This window comes from Ixodes scapularis, unplaced genomic scaffold (assembly GCF_016920785.2).
Source record: "Ixodes scapularis isolate PalLabHiFi unplaced genomic scaffold, ASM1692078v2 PGA_scaffold0__279_contigs__length_252992795, whole genome shotgun sequence".
NCBI lineage: Eukaryota > Metazoa > Arthropoda > Arachnida > Ixodida > Ixodidae > Ixodes > Ixodes scapularis.
In genome coordinates this window covers 81,762,197-81,785,423 of record NW_024609835.1, presented here as the reverse complement: position 1 = coordinate 81,785,423, position 23,227 = coordinate 81,762,197, and the positions used below count along the sequence as shown (strand labels likewise).

Sequence of the window (23,227 nt, the reverse complement as noted above, 5' to 3'; positions counted from 1 at the left end):
CTCGCGGAAAGCTCGTGTTACGCTTTTATTTTCTGCTCCTCTCACCCCGTACAAGAGACGTAGCGCCCTCGTTAAGCCTCATTGAGCTTGATTTGCTCGATTCAGGGCCGCCATAATGAGATGCAGTGGGCGGAGGAACTAGTTGCTCCCCTGCTTCAGGGACAAAAGTTTCTCCCTTTCTAAAGAACATAGGTTACAAGACCGTTCCTCCCCTAAAGGGGTACCCACCGTTTTTTTCATTGTCTCCGATTTGCTTGAAATTTTGCTAAACTAACCAACAAACATTGCTAAAATAGTATACCAAATATTAGGTCAAAATATTGTTTTTTCGCGAAGTTATTGAATTTACAGTTTTGGTCTTCACCATGTTTTTCAAACTGAAAGTCTCTACTGGCAACAACAACAAAGTGACGTCAGTGGAAGGCAGGGGTTAACTTTTTGGACTACAGAAGTTGTTCCCAGCGGATTTGAAACAGTTTCTTGGTGTCAAATGAGTGCTTTGGAAGCTCGCTCCCGTATCCGCGCTCCAGCACGGAAGAAATGATTGGCATATTCTATTTTTAGACTACTTGCTCGACTGGCGAGCCTGCCTGCCACTGACGTCACGGTACTGAAAAGTGCGCGAATATTTTAATATTAGTTTTTGCACCATTTTCATTTGCCGATTTCACAACACCTATTATGAATTTCGCGATGCTAACTAGCATACCGGAAAAGCTAAAGGCCGGGGAGTCAGAAAATATAGTTAGTTGAGGTAGCTCAAAAATTCGGTGGAGTACCCCTCTAAGGGAGGGCTATCAATACCTTTTTTTTAAGAGTGTGTGAGCGCAGAATTAATAACCAAGAGAGTGTCGCAGCATCCAATGTGGCACTAAAACAAAGATACTGAAAGTGCGTGCTGGATTGCCACCAATGTTTAACCAAAACACTTGAGTTTTAGCATGCGCCAGTGCGAAATTCGGGTGAGCACATGTACATTTAAAGGAATTAAAACAACGGATAGTCTTGTATGCGATTAAGAATAATGAAGAGTAGAGGATGTTTTACAAACATAACTCGAGGCGAGTTTTTGATAAAAATCGCAGAAGGGCGTTTGCGGCCTTCTCCTTTTTAATTTAAGAGTCCCAGGCCCCTAGTATTTTGGACGTGATAAATGGTCGGTCGTCTCGATGCGACAGAATGTTCTTTGGGAGTTTTCTTTCTGCATCGTAAAGTGCAAATTCACATAATAAATGCGATATAGTTTTCACACAATCACATCCCGGACAGTTCGGATTGTGTTTTTTTCGATTCTGTGGCAGGAATTCCTGTGTGTAAAACACGCCCAGATGTAATCGGTGTATAATAGCCCAAGTTCGCTTGGGCACGTTTCGTGACACACGGTATGTTAAGTCAGGATCGAGTAGATGTAGAGGGTAATGGTGTGCAGAGTTGTTCCAGTAGACTGTGTTGTATTTCGGGCGTGGAGATTTATCAAAGAAGTGACATCGCTTCTGGAGTAGGGTATTTCGACGTTAGGGAATAACTATGGGGGGAAGTCGCAGCACCATAAGCCGCTTCATTTTCAGGTGTCTTACCGTGTCCAGGAAATCACTGGAACTCAACAGAGTACCTCCTATTAATCATTTCTGAAGATGGCATAAAAGTTTGAAAACAATTTGCCCATTTCGCGTCGTCGTAGGTATGTGAAGATGCTTTGGAGTACCGGTTTAGAATCCGTAAACATTGTTCATGCCTGAGGTGGCTTTGTCAATATATATCGAAGGGCTTGTTGAAATCCTACAAGTTCAGCCGCTGTTGAAGATGGCTTGTGGCTTAGTTAAAAGTTTCTCATTGTGACGTACGATAAAATCGCTATGCTTGCGGTAGAACAATTTTTGATACAGTATCCGTCCGTATATATGTAAATTTTTGATGCGTGTATACAGCCAATGGTGGATAAAGTGAGTTGTTTAAGCGCTAATGGTGGTGCATTTGATTTCTTATTGATGCCTTGAATGTCAAGTTCCACAACGGGGACGGGGAGTCTCCATGGAAATATCGTTGGAAGATCAAACAGCCAGTATGAGCAAGGACGTATTCCTCCATTTTTGACAATGCCCTTAAGTACTCTGACCCCTGAATTCATAGATGTGACATGCTCTGAAGCCGAGCTTCAACTTACTCAAGTCCGTCTTGAGACGAGCAAGCGCGCTTCATAAATGCACCTCAACTGAGACCGATCTCGAACCAAGCTTGAAGCGAACTTGAAGTGCCCAAATTTCAAGACTGGGTTGGACCTACCTTGAACGCGACTTCTAGTCGTTTCAACATGGTGGCTTGCCGATGTGATGTCGCATACGGGATCGCCGAGTTCAATATTTGCTTCCTGAGATTGCGGCGTTGCCTTCGGGGAAGGGGGGGGGGGGGGGGTATTTCTCGCCGAGAGAAGCGGCCATCCCTTCGTGATGGAACGCAACAACTGTGATGTGCGACGACGCGCGGCAACAGCGCGGGAGCTGCTCGGCGGTGGCTTGACCGCCTGATCCGAACGGCCACAACAGGCGGCTGCTGCTGATACCCAAGCTACAGTTGCTGGTCACGCTACAACCTTTGCTGACAGGATATTTCTAACTGCCGGCATTTCACCGCGGAAGGTGTGCTGTGCAATCAGGAGAGTGACGCATCTCCCCGTAAGGCATCTGTCGCTCCAACGGCTCGGACCGGTCCACTTCCCCGGCGCTCCCGAGATCATCCGCCTCGTTGGAGTAACCCGGTTCACGCACGTGTATATCAAGAGCCAGGTGACGATGACGCTGACATCTATAAAACTTCAAAGCAGTTTCCTGCATAAACAATCTGGTAGGTCCCCCCGTTTACCGAAAATAAAAAAAAAGACTCCAGAGCTTCTATCGTGAAAAACCTGAGCAAGCATATGTAGCGTGCACGCACGTTTACTGACGCAAGCTCTTGACCCCTAAGGTGTAAAGTAAGGTCACTGTACGCATACTAGCAGTTATTCTCAGTTTTGTCTTGCCTCTGCTGAATTACTTGTTTATGTGGAAGTATATGTGGAACGCACCTCTCTCTGGTGCCAGCAAAGTAAATATGGACAATCACGATTCTTTCTACACTTCGGTGATGTCATGCATTTCCACTTCTCAAGTGAACTCAGCATTGTGAAATGGCTGTTTAGAACAAACTGGTCATAGAGCTGTTGAAAACTCACCCTGATACATGTAGACACATTCTACATTTTACTGCTGCCACAAATTTTGACAAGTTTTGACGTGTCCAATTAAAACTTGTTGTTGGCCTAGTTGGTTCATGATGCAGTATAGAGGTTTTTTGCGCGACACAGGGGACAATTACAAGCGAGTAGACACGGACAAGCGCTTGTCCGTATCTACTCGCTTGTAATTGTCCCCTGTGTCGCGCAAAAAAAAAAACTCTATACTGCATTTTGACGTGTTGTTGCACTAATGTATTGTTGACTATACTCCGTTCATCTTTAACCGAAGAGTAGAAACTCGCGCCTTCAGCGCAAGCTCGCTGGCTTCTGCAGTGCTTTGGTTGTGTGTGCCTGCGCGTTGATACTTGTGTTAGCAAGGGCAGAAAGCTCGCCATGAATGCAGAGCTTGTAATCGCAGCTTAAGGGTGAACAGAGTATAGCTGTTTACCACTAAACATTACACTTTTTGAATAATATCTGACTGGTAAGTTTGTCGAATGGCTTTGCTGAAAGAAAGCATGTCTTCATTTTTTTTTTATATTTCTACAACACTTTACATTGATATCCAGAAAGTATTGTTTTGCGCTTTGTTGAGGAGAGCGTTTACCAACGTTCCCCGAAGCATTATCTGATGAAACAATAGCCGCCGGTTTAATTTTGATTTTACTCTGACCACTATACCTTACCACCATACACAGTTCTATGAAAGGTTTACACCGCGCTCGATTCGAGGCACAACGTGGTTGTGTCCACTGCCAAATAAAAATATGATTGCCTCATGAAGAAGAAAGTAAATCACGATTCTTTCACTGCAATAAAGGCATCAAAATCAAGAAGATAATTTGTCAAATTCTTGAAAACATCACATTGTTCCTCTGACTCATAACATTTATTAGCTAATTCAGGCACAACACCGCTCTTGAAAAAGACTTGCAACAGATGCTGAAAGAGACGATTCTCATGCCTCGTCGGGTAGTTGAAATCATCACTAGGTGCACAGCATCACGCAACCTATAGCAACCCTTACAAAAAATTTATGCCTGGCCAGATTTGAAGATTTCAGATATAGCCATATAAAAAATTGGCCACATATAACCTGACATGGTATATCTGCCAGATATAGCCTGATACCCCTGGCTAGGTATGGAAATTCCAGATGTGGCCAGGCAGTTCAAAAGGACACAAGCCTGAAATCAGCACTTTATATCTTTTTATTGTATACAATTCTCCCAAGTGCCCAGGGCCCGCACTCGAGGAGTTATGGAAATGGTGATCCTTCAGCTCTCTAGTGATCGCTAGTTTTGACCACTTCCATGGTTACACACTTTCGAGTGTAATTCGTAGTCACCCTGAACAAGCGTCCCATAGGGCTCAAGTACCTGTCATATCACTTTTCAATTTTCTCGTCAATGGCAGCGTTTATGATACTGTGCATTCTGTCCAACCTTCAACCATGCTGAGCCGCCGAAATCTCTTACCATTATATCATTCTCGTGATTGTTGTTTTAGCAGGAATTACTTATAAGTCGAGAAATCACAACAACCAAAACCGGGATTTAGCTCGGATTCAACGGAGCCGTTTATGACATTTTTAGCGTTTCCAGCGTCTTTGAGGCTGTACGAGAATGATAATAATGTATGAGATATATCTGCAGCTCATTCAGGTTGAAGGTTGACGGAATGCACAGTACTGACATTGGCGGGACATTTTAAAAGTGGTGTGACAGGTATTTAGGTTCTGTACAGCACGTGTTCAAGGTGACTCCGAATTACACTCAAATCTGTGTAATCATAGAATTGCTCAAAATTTTCGATCACTAGGTAGCTGAAGAAACACCTTCCCCATGATTCCTGGAGTACGGGCCGGGGTGCTGGGGAAATTTAGCAAATCTTCTATTCGGGCGTAATGTTAACACTTTGAAATAATTAAGCTACATTGAAATCCTCGTGAAAACTAGCACACATAATCTCTAACTTAAGCTTGTCAAAGCTGAAGTTCGGGATTATTTGTGCTAATATTAGGTCGCGAACAATGAGTCATTCAGAGTTTGCTAACAAAGATTTTTTTTTTACTTTTTTAACTTTTTCCTATATTGAAAACCGGCCGCCAGATAAGTCTGTAGATACGCCAGATAAGTCTGTATATATGCCAGATACGTCTGTATATAGGCCATATCAGGCTGTATATATACCTGATAAGTCTGTATATACGTTAGATAAGTCTGTATATATGCCATATCAGGCTGTATATACGCCAGATAAGTCTGTATATAGGCCGTATATGACCATATATTGTTTGATATGGCCAGATATGGCCCAGATATAAGATTTCCATACGGGAAGGACTAGCCATCCTGACTGTTCTGCCAGTCGCGCCAGCCAAAGGGCACGGCTGAGAAGATCAGCGCGACTGCCACCTGAAAGGGGCCGAAAAACAAGCAGACTGAAGCCAGAGGGGCACTCTATAGCACCCTCCCTCCTCGTGGCACCAATGACATGGAGATAATACCTATGTTGCACGGTGTGCATATTTTCAAACTTTTGAGCTCATAGTGAGCCACAGTCAGACTTGTACAAAACGAGTTACAAGTGACTGATTACTTGTAAGCAATTACATATTATTGTAACTTTCTAACGCTGTAGCTAGTTTTTTCTGTGGCAAAGTTCCCTGAAATTCAATTACTATATTCTGTAATCAATTACAAGTAATCAATTATATGTTTCCGAAAGAGCTAAAGTGACTTAGTTCAGTTTTTTATGTAAAAAATCGCTCTGTCTGCCCGTGCGTCACTCGTCTATGTTGCACCAAAGTTGGAGATTTTTTCGCCCCCTAAACAACTAACAAATTATACCGAGACGCCAAAAGCATTATAATATTCAATTCAATTCAACTTTATTGACTCCAGTTTGGAGAAGGAGACAGGGAAAAAAGCTACATTGCGTAGCTTGACAAGTCCCTGCCTCCCATACAGACTTCGGCAGATTAGTCGGCACTTGCAAAAATACATACAGAACATTATACAGCTTTTGATATGCTGAACAGCACAGAACTTTTAAAATATTATTTGTTATTAAAATACAATTGTCTAATTTGGTTATTTGACATATTTTCTATGTGAATATTGTTTTTTATGAGTTCATTAATGGTAGACGGTACAGTATACTGGAGCATTTGAAATCCGTAATTGGTTCTGGGATGCGGCACTCTCCAGTGCTCTGGACAACGCGTATGATAAAACGAAGAGTTTTCTTCCAGCGAAGCTAAGGAAAGGAATGATTTGTTATTATAATAAATACTATCTTTATATTTCTTTATTAAGGTCTGTGTATATAAGTCAAAGATACTTGTTACCTTAAATTTTGAGAATAAAATATCGGCATGACTACCATATGGTACATTGGCTACTAAACGTAAGATCTTTTTTTGTGCGATATGTAATCTGTCTAGGTTTAATTTTGTCGTATTGCCCCATACAAGTTGGCAGTACTTTAAATGTGAAGCAAACAATGTGTTATATAATATAATCTTGACCCTTTCTGGTAAACAAAAACGATGTTTATAAATAATACCCGTTATTTTTGATACTTTAGACATAACATGTTCTACGTGTTCGTTCCAACTCATGTATTGGTTAAAGAACACCCCCAGTATTTTTACCGTTGGAACAACTTGTATGGTTGATCTATCTAGCTTAAGTGGTATATCTATTTGACAGACAGAACTTTTAGGGCGAAATAGAACGGCCTTTGTTTTATTGCTATTGATTTTTAACGAATTTGCCGTTGCCCACGAACTAAGCACATTGAGATAACTATTCACTTCAGATGAAATAATATTTATGTCCGTTCCTTGAAAAAATATGCTCGTATCGTCCGCATACGTTATTATCTGGGCATTATGTGAAATATTCATGATGTCGTTAATGTATAGGTTGAATAAAATAGGTCCCAAAACACTTCCTTGTGGTACACCTGCCTGTAGTTGTTTTAGATCAGAGAAGTGGCCATTGAGGTGAATGCACTGAAAACGGAAGCTCAAATAACTTCTTATTAACGCCGCCGCATTTCCACGAATGCCATAATTGTAAAGTTTACGCATTAATGTGTCATGATTTAACCGATCGAAGGCTTTCGAAAAGTCTATAAAAATTCCTACCGTTAGAAGTTTATTCTCAAAATTTTTCAGAATTATTTCTTTCATATTCAACAGAGCAAGTTCAGTCGATCGCCCTTTTCTGAACCCAAATTGAGAATCTGTAACAACTGAAAATTTTTCACAAAACTGGTTTAATCGAAAATGTATCAGTTTTTCTAAACCCTTTGAAAATATCGGAAGTACAGAAACCGGTCTATAATTTGATAAATCATTTTTATCTCCAGATTTATAAAGTATCGACACTTTTGCTATTTGCATTTTTTTTTGGGAAAAATACCCTGTGATAACGATAGATTAAACAAATGAGTTAAAATAGGTGCAATTTGCGCAATCACATATTTAACGGTCTTTATTTGGATGCCATCAATATCGCAACTTTTACTATTGTTAAGGTTACAAAACACGGAGCTGACCTCATGAACATCCGTAGGATAAAAGAAGATACTTTCATTTATAAATCTCGATACATATAGCAATGCTTCATTCACTCTACTGCGATCATTACTGACTAAGTTAATAAAATAATCATTAAATTTGTTGGCTAGTTCAGCTCCTCCGAGTTCTTGTCCGTTTATTTTTAATGTTTTAGTTCTAGAAGAGGCTGACGTTTTTCCTAAAATCGAGTTGAGTTTCTTCCACATGCTGGCACTGGTACTTAAGTTGCTAAACATGTTAAAGTAATAGGTAGATTTTGCTCGTCTAATTAAGTTCGTTACCTCAATACGACATTTCTTAAAAAGATGTAGTATTTCAGGATTTTTTGTACGAACAAATTGCTTAAAAAGTCTATTTCTCTTGTTTATTTTTTTTAGAATTTCGCCCGTCACCCAGGGTTTGCGAGAGCCTTTTGGGGGCCGATGTGTCTTATATTTAAAATTGTTCTTGTAAATTGTAGTGAATATCATTATAAAGCAGTCATATGCGTCATCAACAGAGTCCGCAGAGAATACCGCATCCCAGTTCGCATGTTCAATTTCATACTTAAATCTTTCTAAAGCGGTAAATGACATGTCTTGAAATGTAAATGAAAGAGCATCATTTATGCTTACCTTGGGCAAATTCCGATGCACAAAAATGTATATGGGTAGATGATCACTGATCGAACAGCCCACAACACCACTTTGTAACAGTGAGGCATCAACGTTTGTAAGAAAGAGATCTATAAGTGTGCTAGAGTTTGAAGTCACACGAGTAGCGAAATTGATAGTATTAGCAAATCGAAAGCACTCAATCAACATACTAAAATCTCTTTTTTGTTTTGAATCACTTAACATATCAATGTTGAAATCTCCCCCCAAAATTATTCTTAGGCCGTTGTCTCCTACGAAACAAAATAGGGACTCAATAAATGTAGTAAACTGAGCAATATTACCGCCTGGTGGGCGGTAAAGAACTGAAAACAAAAAGTCGTTATTTTTTAAAGTCAATATCTCATAGTCCTCATTAATCACAGAAAACTGTTCTATGACTTCGCACTCGATACTATTTTTTGCTTGGATACACACACCGCCACCACGTCTAGCAGAGCGATTTAAATAAAATGTTTTGTAGTTCTCCAAGTGTATAACGTCACCTTCTTCATAATACCATGTTTCCGTGAACATTTGAATGTCAAAACTAAACCCAAAGCTGTTTAGTAAAATACTAAGTTCATCCTCTTTATTACGTGCAGATTGTAGGTTAAGATGAAATACACTATATATCTCATGTTTAGTTGTGTTGAATATTTTCTGAACTTGTTCTGGCAGTAAGTAACTTTCGTCAGTCATTTTAAGACAAACTCAATAGCGAGACACGATTTAACACTTATTTAATCTTCTCGAGGTCGTCCGCGTGCGTGACTTCCAGTACAGGGGCGTTGTCAGATTTCCTGGCAAAGATCCTGCCATTCCGGACCCACACAAACTTCCATTTATGTTCATGTTTTTTTGCCACTGACATCCCAAGCAGTCGTTTCAAGACGGGGCATAGGTGTTCGTTTATGTAGATCGGGGCGGTACTAGTGGACCCCAGATCTTTGTTTGTTATGCGCTTCTTTTTTGCAGCTTCCAGAACAGCGTCTCGTCGCGCCCGGCTTCGGAATTGAATGGTGATGTTGCTCTCCTTATTTCGTGTCGGCACGCGGTGACACACTTCTATCTCATTCACTGCTATCGGCGACCCGATAAGGTCGCCGATCTTCTGTACAGTATCTGTCACATTTTCATTTTCTTGTTTCGGAATTCCTTTTATCTCTAGGTTTGCGTTCCTCGAGTACTGTTCGCAGTGAACGAGACGCATTTCTGTTTCTTTGATTGCCTGCAGCAGCGTTTCATGCGATTGTTGCAGACTCGCATTTACCCGCTTAAGCTCTAAGTTTTCTTTTGAGAGCACCTCAAACTCTTTCTTTATATCTTCAAATGCCTTGTTTATGAAATCCATTCCTTTTTTCACTTCCCTTACATCAGTTCTTAGTTCGCGAATTCCTGTTCTAAGCTCCCTTTCGAGCGATTCCTTGAACGTCTTAAATTCATGTTTCAAGTCCTCCTTCAATTCATTGCACACTTTAGCAATGTCCTTAGCCATGCTCACAACCAGAAAGACGCTCGGCAGCAGCGACAGCAAGTCCACTGAATAATTTTGTAAATGTTTTTGTACTAACCTGTGAGGGTTTGCGTGCGATTAGGACCGTGCCGTGCCGCCGCTACTGCGGCGGCACGGCACGGTCCTGCGCTCACCTCCTCACTCGAAAAACTTGCAACATGCGGTTGGAACAGTGAAGCGCTTCGCTTCCTAGGGAACTCGGAAGCGTCAGTCGACGCACAGGCGCAACCACGAACTGGTACGCAAAGCGTTTGTGCGCTACAACACTGCTCTTCCCCGCATCCGTCGAGAGGCTCTTCAGCGTCGCGGCACATATCTTAATTAGGAAAGGTGGGAAGATGACTGATGACAATTTCGAACAACTGTTGTTGAAGCTTAAGCTGTGAATGACAAAAAGAAACAAAATGAAACCACTTTGAACATAGCTATGCATTTTTGATTTCGGAATAAAAAGTTACAAAAGTAACGTGGAAAGTAATAAATTACTTTCTGGTGTTTTTTATTACTTTTGTGATTCAGTAATTGGTCACTGTAATCAGTTGCATTTTTCAATAAAGTGATTGTAATCAGTTACTTTTTTCCAGTAACGCGCCATAGTGGTGGACTGGCCATAGTTCATTAATCACAATCATTTATATCATCCCTAACTGAAATGCTTTGTCTAATTGATGTTTGTGGCTGACGTAAAAATAAATATGTGATACATGCTTTGCTTGGGCTATTAGTTTGTAATGACCCAAATCTAAAACAGTGGACATAAGATAAAGACGAAAGCAGGTAAGCAAAGTGCCCGTCCATGTTATATGTGCGCCGTCCTCCATCCTTGTCTTTTTTGCATTTTCGTATCTTCTAGTTTATTATGGGATCGGCTGCTATTTTTCATTATATTACAAGTTATTTTCTCTTTGATCTAAGCGGCATGTCCTGTGAATGCTGTGTCGTGTGTGTTCCTTTCCCTAGTGAAAATACCTATTTTCTTCATTGTGTTTCAAACTGATGTGAACCCTGTGCTAAAAGTATGGTGGAACATATTGCTTGCTTTGTTTCCGTTTCCTTACTCACTGCGCCCTCGGAAATGCATGAGTGTCAATAATGCTGAGTCGCACTTCCGAGATAAATTAGTTTTAATGGCTGCAATGCCCGATAGCTCATCTTGTTGTTACATCACTGATACTCGAACACACGGTCACATCGGCGATAATTCCAGTATTCTGTTCACAACGCACAATACTGCCATCGCGATGCTACTGCTATGTTGCTGACACGTAGAAATACAGAACCACGTTGACTGCCGGTTGGCATTCGGCATCTGAAAACAGAACCGAACTCAGCACAGAAGCCACCTAGGCACCGGGCAGCAAAACCTGCTTGTCTTGGACGCAGTTTCAGCGATTTCCATAACGTGGTTAACGTCAACACATCCACTCTGGACACATCGGTCCACGTGGTCCGCATGGTTCCGCGTGGGTTCCGCAATCCGGAGATGGCCATCTTAGCCCAGTGTACGTAGCGCTGCTGGTACTGCTCCGGAACTTCGCTGTTTCCAGCTGCTTCGTTTGCTCTTTGATAACATTAGTGACAAAAACGTTAATACAACCGAAACGCTCTGGCGGCTCTGCACGTTAGAACTGGGAGGCGAAATTACAGGTGGCCTTCGCTGTCGCTGAAGCTCAATCAACTCAACAACATTTATTAAACAACGTGTACGACGTGCTCGAAAAACGAAACCAAAAGAAGATGAGACGGGGGAACGGAAGCTTTCTCCCGTCTGCATGGAGGAGAAAAACGTCTCGTTCTTCCCTTCTCGTGTCCGCTTGGGGGCGCGTCAGCAGTAGGGAGGCAAATGCGCCGTTGCTGCCTTTTTTCTCCATTTTTTCTCAGAGTGGGTGTACGCGTCGGCCTGGCTGTGTTCTTGGGTGCGGCTCCATCTAGTCTTGGCTGCAATTCCTTCATTGGTACGGCAGTGCGCGCTGGCAGGCAGCTTCCCTGCGATTTCTCCGGCGCCGTGCCGGGAACTCTTCTCTCAGTGAGTGCAATGTCCGTTTTCTTCTCCTGTGTCCCCTCGGTTCCAGCGCTGGCTGCTGGCGCGCCGTCCGACCCTTCTTTCTCGCCGTCCGGGTGCTTTTCTTTCTCCATTTCGTCGGCTCCCTTAAGGGGTGTCCAAACAGGACACTACAAAACCCGCACATCCGACAAATCGTGAAAATTGAAGCGGACGCTTCTATTTTTACGATGTGTCGGATGTGCGGGTTTTGTAGTGTCCTGTTTGCAGGAGTCGTGAAAATTTTTACGCTCGCGACTGCTCTCCTCGCCTCCTCCACTTTTCTCTGACGTCGGTGCTCGTCAGATTTGACGTCACACGCCACCTGCGTCTGGCTGACCTCGCCAACACCCTCGCGTACCGCCGTCGCCTCGGCTCGAAGGCCAAGGAGGTCCGGCTTCGGGTGGATTTGGGACATTCCTGCGTCGAAGGGTGCGTTTCGCCCGCCTCGGATCTGCTTTCTTTGTCGAGATTCACTTTCGTCGTGATGGCGTCCGACGCGGTTCCGTATTCTGAGCGCATAGCTGCCCTGGCGAATCTTTGCATCTTAAAGTACATCCGAAATGCCGAGGAGATAGACCCTGATGCACTAACTACCTTTGCCGCTGCGAGTGCGGTCTACTTGAAGAGCCTAAAGAAAAAAAAGCGTAGAGCCGTCCGCTTGCTTCTACGGTCGAGGAAGCAGGTTGGCGAGTACTCTACCCTCGTGCGGCAAATGTTCCTAGACCCCAGTGGCCAGGACTTCTTCGACACCTTCCGGATGACCAAAGCCAGGTAAGTAAAACTTTTTTTTTTTATTTATTTCTAATTTTGCTTAAAACCCCGCCTCATTGCAAGTGCAATAGAAGCTATAAGAGTGAGCTCCGGGCTTTCAGCATGCCTGCCGAGCACGCGCCCTCGTTCTTGGAATCACTTTCATCGGGGCAACATGCTCGTGCTTGTGCTTCGGAAGAGAACCGTGTTTTTCGGCCGGGTGTAATTAAACTATGCATCGCAGAGAGATCAAACTCTGTGATAACGCGATTCTACCGGTTGGAATAGAACGCGTAAGTTTGAGAACATGACGTTACCTGCATCAAAAAATAATTGAGACGAAAAATTTTTTCTGTACTTCCATCGTCAAAACAAGAACTGACATATCGTCGACGCTTTTGGGATTTAATCAGTGAAAAACGCTTGTCAGTTAGAAAAGAGTTTTTTTTTTTTTCCATTTATTTTGACAAGTTTTTTTTTTTTTTTTTACTAAAATAGAGCTACAGGCGCTGACAATATCAGATTTTGTTTTGACGACATTAAATTAAGGTAGACATAGGCTCATAAAAAATCCCGTTTGTCCCATTTTTATTTTTATCCAGGTAACGTCATGTCTTCAAACTTTCACGTTCTATCCCCACTAGCATCACCTATCACGGAGTTTGATCTCTGTGCGACGCATAGTTTATTGTAATTTATTGACCCGATAAAAAAAAAATAAACTTTCTTCTCTGGAGTTTTTGGTACTGCAGTGCGGTTATTTTAGGCCGTAGATAATAAAAGAACTACCTCTCGTGGTGCCTGTGGGCATGGTACTTTTGTTGATGTATTGACATCACGATTTTGCAATTTAGTGTATCAAAGTTGTTTGGTTAAAACACATCAGCCTCTTGACAGCAGGCAGGTATACGTACAGACGGGGGAATATGAAACTAATACTTCTGAACAGCTGAATAAATGCGTATAAGTACTCTATTTCCACGGCCTCACTGTTTGCTAATTTATTGAGGTCCTGGTTTCGTCAACATTTCCCAGGTTACAAATTTTCACTACTCCGACTGACCTGAATGTGTATTCGTCAGACAGGGTTTCCCACAAACATATTGATAGAGCAAGACCCTCGTACGAATGCACTCTTCACGGATGGTAGCAGCTTTGGGATAACATTATCTACCGAAGCAGATGTCTGGCACAGAGTGGAAAGTGGCAACTGGACAATTCATTGACTAGTGTCTGTCAAATGATCATTTAAATATTTGCTTCATCTTCGATTGTAAGTAAAGATCTTTTGTCATTCTTCAAAATATGCCACATCTGTTCTGCCATGGTGTGCAGTGTTATTCCAAAGTTGTTCTATTTCCAGTGTTCATTTTTTTGAAATTCTACATAGTCTTAGTGAGAACATCCTGTATCTGTGCATGTATATGTGCATGAAGGTTTTGGACATTTTAAAGTGAGCTGCATGTAACATTGTAGCAAATTTTTATTTCTAGGTTTCAGCGTCTCCTTGATCTTGTCGGTCCGCTTCTGACCAAGGAGCCCACCAACGTTGGCAACACCATTTCTGCATCAGAAAGGCTGATTGTCTTTCTAAGGTGAGCCAGTTGCTTATTTATAATTGTCGCCAACATCTTGAGACGGCACTGTATAGCATCGAAGTAACTAGTATCACGGGCATCTACACCTCAAGGAGTGGAGTCCAGTTCCTTCGTTGCAGCCTAGAGTAGTGCCAATTTTTCAGGCCACTGCCCCCCCACAAACATCTAAATGGTGTTTAGCCATACCGCCAGGAGCAGACTTACCAATAGGCAGAGTAGGCAGCTGCCTAGGAGCAGCAGAAATTTGTGGTCGGCCAAATTGTAACTGCTCCCAAAATTGTTTTTTTTTTTTCAATATTAGGCTTTGACTTTGGCTATTTTTAGGATTCTAGCTTCAAATCTATCTACTTTGAAAAAAGTACAAACTTGGCTATTTCCCCCCCACTACTGCTCCCCATAGCCACTATTCATGGGGAGCGGGGGTGGGGGCCAGCAGAATGCTAAGTCCGCTTCTGATAAACCCCCCGTGAGCAGACCAATTATACTTAATATTGAGTGCAGTCCAGTCTCGTGATACTTTATTAATAGCCCAAAAATGCCAATTGGTACTAAAGCATGCTTTCTCTGCGCAAAGAAAAAAAATGTATAGTCAGTATTGCATGCAACCTCCCCTTCAAGTCAAGGCGCATTTTCATAAATGGCTAGCGAGAGTTCTGGTTCCACCTGGTCTGAGACGTGACTGTTTCTTCGTCTTGATTGTTGGCAAGGCTACAACACCAATTTATGCAGGTACATTGGGCAGAAAAACATAAACAGCTCTCTTAGACGACAAGCCATGGTGTCGCTGCACCTGCAAAGAAAAGGGAGAGTCACATATTAGAAACTGCATGCACTCCATTTTGTTATTGCGGGATGTCCTGAATTGAGGTTGGCAAACGAAACAGGAACCGCGGCCAATGGGTTACCAAGCTGCTTTGCGCTGCACTGTGACAGCTCTACTACCAAGCACCACAAAAATGACAATTATCCAAATTCAATTTGGTTGTATTTCCAAGATGGCAAACCTCAAAATGGAAAAATAATCTCCTTACTTAAATGCATCAAAACACACAGATGGGCATTTTTTTATACCGTGGGAAAATATTTAAAATATGTGTGATATGGCTTCATGTGTTTTTGAAAAATGAAATCTCACCACCATGAGAATCCAGAATGGTATACCTTATAGCTCAAAACTGTAACAGTGCCCAGCGTCCAGATTGCCTTTTTTGGTTAACCAGAATAGACCCTTTTCAAAACCCTATCAAGCAATGTTAGTGGTCGCCATTTCTTGAGCGCAAAGCCCATGATTGGATCCGAGTCCTCGCCAATCGCTGATGCAGCACTTCTTTTCGATGCAAGCCGAGTCAAGTAGCCCATGATTGAATCTGAGTCCTCGCCAATCGCTGATGCAGCACTTCTTTTCGATGCAAGCCGAGTCAAGTTCACGCTAAAAGCACGAAGTATGTGATCAAGGAATGGTGGACTCAAATAATTGCTGCAAAAGCTACAAGATGGCATGCACTTTTGAAGAGGGTGTATTGTAGCACCTTTCACCTCAACATACATTTTCGTTAAACCTTGTTCATCACGTGTTCGTGTACTCAGTATTTTTGCACTGCCTTTTCTTGCTTTAGGTACCTGGCCCACGGCTCGTCCCAAAAGTCGGTGGCAATGAGCTACTGCCACAGTACCTCATTTGCAAGCCAAAATGTGCGGGAAACAAGTGCGGCGCTGCGGAAAGTACTACAACCTCTGTACATGCCTGTCCCAACTCAAGAGATGTGGGAAAAAATTGCGCAAGGTTTTAGTGAGCACTGGAACTTCCCAAACTGTGTGGGTGCAATCGACGGGAAACACATTGCAGTGGAGGGGCGTGGATCAGCTACCTTTAACTACAAAAAAACACACAGTATCATCCTATTGGCGGTGGTTGACGCAAGCTACATATTCGTGATGGTCGACATTGGTGAATATGGCAGCTGGAACGACAGTGGCGTGTTCAGAGAGTGCCCATTCGGCCAGAAAATGATGTCCGGGACTCTCCAGCTCCCTTGTCGAAAAGCACTCCCTCGTCATGCTGGCAGAATGCCCTTTGTTCTAGTTGGAGATGAGGCATTTCCCCTTATGGAAAATCTCATGCGGCCTTTTCCCGGAGAGGCTCTAGACCTGCCAAAACAGTGCTTCAACTACAGACTGTCCAGGGCTCGACGCATCTCTGAAAATGCGTTTGGCATCCTAGCAGCTCGATGGAGGCTCTTTCGACAAGCGATCCAAGGAGACCTAAGCTTGGTGGACAACCTTGTCTGGTCGGGTGTTTTGCTTCACAACTACATGAGGACATGTGATGACGAGGAAGGCGTACCTATGACCAGTTCATATGCACGTCCTGCAAACATTGACTGTAATCATGCACAAGATGCAAACAGGCAGAAGGCTGCTGGCCAAGAAAACCCTAGCCTCAGCTTCCAGAATCTAGAACCGATCACCAGTGGCCCTGAGTCCCTGCGAGGTCAAAAAGTACGGCAGGCTTTTGCAAATTATTTCTGCTCGACGATCGGAGAAGTGCCATGGCAATATGATCAGGTTTCCCGTGGATCTCGCCGCGCGACACTTTGAGAAGTTCCATGCTATACAGTCAAACCCGTTTATAACGAACAGCAGGAAACGCCACGATCAGTTTGACATAGCAAGTAGTTTGATATAGCAAAAACCATTTACAACAAACTTCCACAAGCTCCCGTTTCTTTCTCATCTCTTCACTACCGCCTTGTAACACAGCGCTGGATTTTTTTTTTTTTTTTTTTTTGCATGCGTGCAGATTTTGTCTTTTTAGCTTTCATTTTCTGAATCGCTTTTCTTTGCGGGCAACCACTTTCGATAAAAAGATTTTCTTTTCTGTGCTTGTGCACAGTGTTTTTTTTTTTTTTTAGCTTTTCTTTTTAAAATTGCTTCTCTTTGCTCAATTTTGTTTGCGACTGGAGCTTTTAAAATTTTATTCCTCTCCTACTTTTTTTGGGGGGGGGGGGGGGGAACAGCTAGAAGACGATTTTTTGCACGTTTTTGTAAGCCTTCCTGGGGGAAAAAGTTTGATATAACCAATGTGTTGTTCGTTATAAAAAGTGCTTTTTACATGCATTTTTATTTAAATTTTTTGTGAGTTCGATATTGACAATAATTCACTGTACTTCGGTTCGTTCTAAACGGGTTTCGCTGTACTAACCCCTCGCAACTGTTCTAATACTAACAAGACTGCAGTGTTAGCAAGAGGTTCAGTGCTGCGGCCTGTTAGGGACCTTTTGTTATCACAGCAAATGTCATCATGTACTCTCATTTTTAGCCACTTTGCTCTCTTCTATGCTTGTTGTACTAACCCCTGGCAACTGTTCTAATACTAACAAGACTGCAGTGTTAGCAAGAGGTTCAGTGCTGCGGCCTGTTAGGGACCTTTTGTTATCACAGCAAATGTCATCATGTACTCTCATTTTTAGCCACTTTGCTCTCTTCTATGCTTGTTTTTACCTCAGCAATCATAGTGAACAAAGTTAGTCTCTTCGGGTAGCATTACTAGTTTCTCCCTTTATGCAAAGAGTTAAGATATTATGTAGGTACATCGTAGCTTAGACATTTGACGTCTTATCAAGCTGTTCACGTTTCAAGCGCCTCTTCCTCCGACAACCAAACCTTATAAGAACTACATTGCATGGTGTATAAACAATGCACAAAACTTCCTTTTTTTTTAGGTCATTAAGGTCGGTAAGATACATTGTGTATCTTATTTCCAGGATTCCACCACCTCCCTTTACTTCAGTGCTTACATGCAGTGTTATTAGGATTTTCTGTCCATCTAACACCAGTTATACAAGGCGTGTACGATTTACCTGCACCGGTAGAGAAAAGTGTAGGGCGGTGCACTTCTGGTTGTATCTGAATACACATACCGGAAGTACACTGACCTGCACTTTTGTGCACCGGTGCAGGTAAATTGGAACCAGCCTACTGTCTATCCAACGCACCAGTGCAAGGACATTTTAGCACCGATTCTTGCCAAGAATCTTTTCTGCACAACATTTTCTTTCCAGGTGTTGCTATATATCACAATTATTTCCTCTAACGCACGAGCAAGGTGCGTAATCTTAAAATACTGCATTGTCTTTTTAAAAGTGCATGACCAAAAGTGCTGAAGAGCAATGTTGCTGCTCGGGATTAATTTGCATGCACCTAGGTCTCCTACCGAGCGAGGCTCTATTGGTCCGTACGTTTGGTTCATTGCAAGCCATCGGTGGTGTGTTGTGTCTTGGCGTGCCTCTCCCTCAGTTGCAGGTGCAGGCGCTGGCAAGGCATTCAAGTCTGGTGCACCAACTGCTATATCCTTGCTGGTGTAGTTACCTTCAGTGTTCCCCACATTTTCCACATCTCCTTACCCATTCCCAGACTGGCTTGTGGGGGCCAGATCCAGATTAGGTGCGGGCTCTCGGCAGAGCCTGACTGCTAGGGAGCGCGTCTCCCACGTGGTGAATAGGAGGCAGCCATCACAATGGAGTTCTCACATAAATCAATCTAATTACCCTGAAGGCACAGGTCAGCAATCAAATGGTCGCATACTGTTGGAAGGTATCAAGTTGCACGGATTGTGCCAGTTTTCCAGGGGCTCCATTTTGATGGCTAAGTGCTTGCACTCGCGAACCAACAGGCATGCAGGTACCGCAAGGAGTTGCCTGGCCGAGCAGCAGTCTTGTTTCAAGGTTGCAGCAGAAGACTTCGTTTCGACAAGATTGCTAGGAATAAATCTGCTCTGATGAACCCACCCACTGTTTCTCTCACCTTACTTGAGCCCTCGGGTCCTGTTGCAGGAAGGAGACCACCACATCAAGCACATTGCCAGGGCAGGTCTTTCTGCAGAGTAGAGAAAATGCAGAATGCCTGCAGGTCTTTGGTACATCCCAGTCAGCCCTATAGACCTTTTCATCCTCCTCCGCATGGGCGCTGCCATCTTGGAATCACGTGACGTGGCAGCCATTAGGTTGCTTTAACTTGCTGTTCTGCTCTCCTCTCCGCGCCGTGGCGGATGCGTTGTATTCGTGTTTTTCGTCGCGTTTCACCGTGCTTTCTTGCCTTACTTCGGAAACTAGTCCGATACGTCTACTCGACAACTAAGATATCATGAGGGTTCAACGTTCCATATGACAACTGAGGTTTGTTTCTTAAAAGTGGCGGAACACTTTCAGTAAGAAGCGCGTATATTCATATCACGCATTTTGGATCGGAAGGAGCGCAAGGAGACTATCTGTATTTCCTGAAGGCATCGTTCTTTGTATTCATAATACATTGAAAACAGTTTCTTTTGATTATGGGAGGAAACTCGTGGAGGAGATAGACAACGAATGTTTAATTTGTATTTTATCTGAGGCTAGAAGTAATGGTACGCCAACATCGGGCGATTTGTTTGTTCATAATATCACACCCACATGTGTATGAGGTTCTTAATCTTTTTTTTTTTTTGCGACGTAAATGTTTGGTTGATTGGTTTACTTATAAAGTTTAAGAAATTGTATACCGTGCTCGCTCCCATTTCAACAGTCATTTAAGTGATTTATTGATTATATTTAGATAACCAGTGCCAACCACATAATTTATTTGAACACAACGGTCGGGACTTCCCGCTTAAGAAACTGCCACAGACACCTAACAATAGGGGGTTTTAGAATAGCGCGCACAAAAAAATAATGTTGTTTCTATTGGCAAATCTAAAACGCGTTTTGGGTTCGGCGCATGCGCAATAATGACGTCGCTTTCTTTTTTTTTTGCGCACGCTGTTTTAATTTTTGCCAGTATCTGAAATTCGCAATATTTAACGCGAAAAGAAAAAAGACGTCTGCATCACAATTATTTGAGTCCAAGATTGTTGATGGCAAATAGAGGTTCACTTCTGGTGGCTGCCGACGCCGAAATTTACAAAGCGAATCTGTTCAAACAAATAAATGTTTGTTCACACAGGTCCGTGAAGTGGTGCCTAGCGCTCGAATTCAGCCGAACTTTCCGGGGTATTTCTCCTCCTGCGCCCTCTAATTTTATTTCGCCAATTTTACGGCAGACAAATGCCAGATTTAATTTGACGGGCCTGTCCCTTATATCATATCTTTAGTAAGCAAATATTCATATAAAAATAATTTATTTTCTAGGGCCAATATCGCGAAAGGCTGCTAATGAGTTCTTTAGCAGGGTTGCTAATTGAACAAATTTCCTACTCGGCCTGTCAAAACACGCTCAAGTACCGAGTTAAAAAAGGGCCCGAGACGATTCTACTTGTTTATATCAATTATCTGCGTCATTACACAATACGTTTTTAGTCTGAGAAGTTCGCTAAAGGTTCGGTGCCCACGAAAACCAAAGAGTGAGTAGTAAATTCGCGAGTTCATCTGTTCTGGTCGATTCAGCACAATGCTAATCAAGCTGTCGATATGCTTCCTTACATTCACGTGTTATCCTGTTCAATAGTTTGCTTTCCTGGAAACTGGTGTCATCAGGTACAGCCGTAGACGATGGTAATCTTCCCTGTACATCAGTCAGGCGTTTCGCAACCGTCCATAATCAGATCATCAAAGGAGTGGGTAAAAAACAAACAAACGCAATTTAGGCTAAAATACACCTCGCAGTCTTCAAGGTGGTTCAGTACCAGTGTTTCATTAATTTTGTTCCACAAAAAAATAAAAATATATATTACAAAATTAAGGGAAAACAACGTAAAACAGCAACATAGCCGCGTTCATGTTGAAACCGAAACCAATAAAATTGAAGCAACCTAATGGCGCCGAGCGCATCAGCGCCCTCTATCCGCCGGTAGGGCAACTACTAAAATGAAAAGGTCTATACGACATGTGTCGCCGTGTGTCAAATTGCCAGGCTGCCTTCGACAAATTGTACAAACGACAGGAGTTGCGCCTCGGGCGAACCAAGCTCGCCTACGTAACCACAACAACCGTGCCACGGAGCGGCAAAGGGGCAACGTTTGCTCTTGATAAGTGATGACTGAGACACGGGAGATGTGTGGGCCCATTGTTTGACGACACCGGTTCGCACATTGGTGTGGCCTTGAGAAAGGCCGTTTGGAGAGGGGTGTGCCAAGCCTCCCACAAGGGTAGTGTCAAGTAGTATGGCTAGAACAGGCACTGGGCGTGACAACTCGGTGCCCGATATACTAAAATGTTTCCATCGTAGTATATCGGCCACCCAGTTGCTACGCCCTGTGCCCCCTCTACCCATGCCACTTGGCACTACCCTTGTGGTGGTCCTTGCACCACAGGACAGGAAGGAGGTGGCGCTGGATGGCTTCCGGGCTGAAAAGAGGGGTGAGGAGTGGTGAAATATTACTGCCAATACCGAAAGAAAACACAAAATGCATGCTTTTGAAGGGACCATGAAGGCAATTTCATTTGTTTTTAAAAGAGGGTGTATTCAATGCATTACGTGTCCTGGCATGCCACTAAATTTTTTTTGAGAACTTTGTGCCTTATTTTTGCCCCTGCAAATAAATTTGTGAAGCCGAAACAAACATTCAGATAGATTTCTTTCCGTTTTCGCCTCTGGAAAGAGAAGCGACGTCGAGAAGCACTGTCGGTATCGGTAGGATTTAGTGGCCGCTCGGCGGGGTTCTTGTGGTTGGTTATAGTGTACGACGGTATATAAAGGAAATCTGGAACAAATGGACGACAACGCCACACTTTCAAACGAGTTTGAGCTCCCCCGTTCAGCGACTTCATGCCGACTGAACAGGAGAAGCTGCTCAGGACGCACAACCCTGGATTGGCGCTTTACGAGGACACCCCAGACCCGCCCAGCGACTCTCCGCCCTACTAGCCGACGCAACGCCGTTATGGGAACACAATGCGCAGCCTACTACAGCACATAAACGCGGCATGATTGAAGAGACGCCAGTTTGCAAAGCGGAAGGGTGACAATGTAGAAGACTTGTGGAAGTAAATGACGGCTGTATGCTGTGCTGGTTTTGAGACGGTGGTGCGTATGTCCCTTTTTGTTCCCTCGTTGCAAAGCGAACATGAGACGGCATACGAAACCAAAACGAAACGTCCCCCGCTTGTAACTTGCCTTTTCCTTTTTTTGCCCCTGGTTGCTTAATGCTCGTTACGCGCCCAAGGTAGCAGTGCGGGACGCGTTCAACTAGTGGCAAACGGAGAAATCGCTTCAGATTATGCTTTTATACACGCGACGAAACCTGTCAATTCCAAACTACAACATTTAAAAATTATCCGACGTTCAAGTTACTTTTTTTCATCACACCTCACCACCGAATTGAAACGAAGAGCGCAACATTCGTTTGAACCAATCGCCTCACGATGAGCTTTCTGCCGCCGTCTTTGCGGGGGGGGGGGGGGGGGGGGGGGGGGGTTTTAGGGCATTGTTTTTGGTGCAACTGTTACCAGAACTGTTTAATTGATTGGTACGGCACCCAAACTTCTGTTCGGGCTGGATCTTGGTAAAACAGTGTCCGAGAGATGTGCCCGATACCCATTTCAATCGTCAAATAAAATTTCGAAATTGCCCTCATGGTTCTTTTAAAGATTCGACTGCAAGCACAAGGTAACCAGATGCGTTCTGCAATGTGGCTGCCCTTGAACACCACAAATAATGCGATATGAGGCAAGACTGTACTCCTTCCTACCCTCATGAAAAAAAGGTGCACTGCTTAGGACATGCACTGAAAAGCGTAGCAAAGCTTTCCTACCGTGCTAGTCCTAATCCTTGAAAAAGAGGCACCCGTCTCGCGGGTGGCCTTTGCAACCACACGTGCGGCACAGCAGCACCTCGGTCCACCTCGAGCCGAGGTCGGTCTCCCCCCACTGTGCACCCAGCCTGCGAACGGACCTGGGCCTTGATCAGCCGAGTGT

The 23,227-nt window shown here is 43.4% G+C and overlaps 1 protein-coding gene across 1 annotated transcript in view; it reads right to left on the bottom strand.

Moving 5' to 3' along the window:
• The window catches only part of LOC8027974 (cholinesterase 1-like), an 82,642-nt gene that overhangs the window by 41,405 nt on the left and 18,010 nt on the right, over positions 1-23,227 (bottom strand). The gene's annotated exons all lie outside the window — the stretch shown is intronic.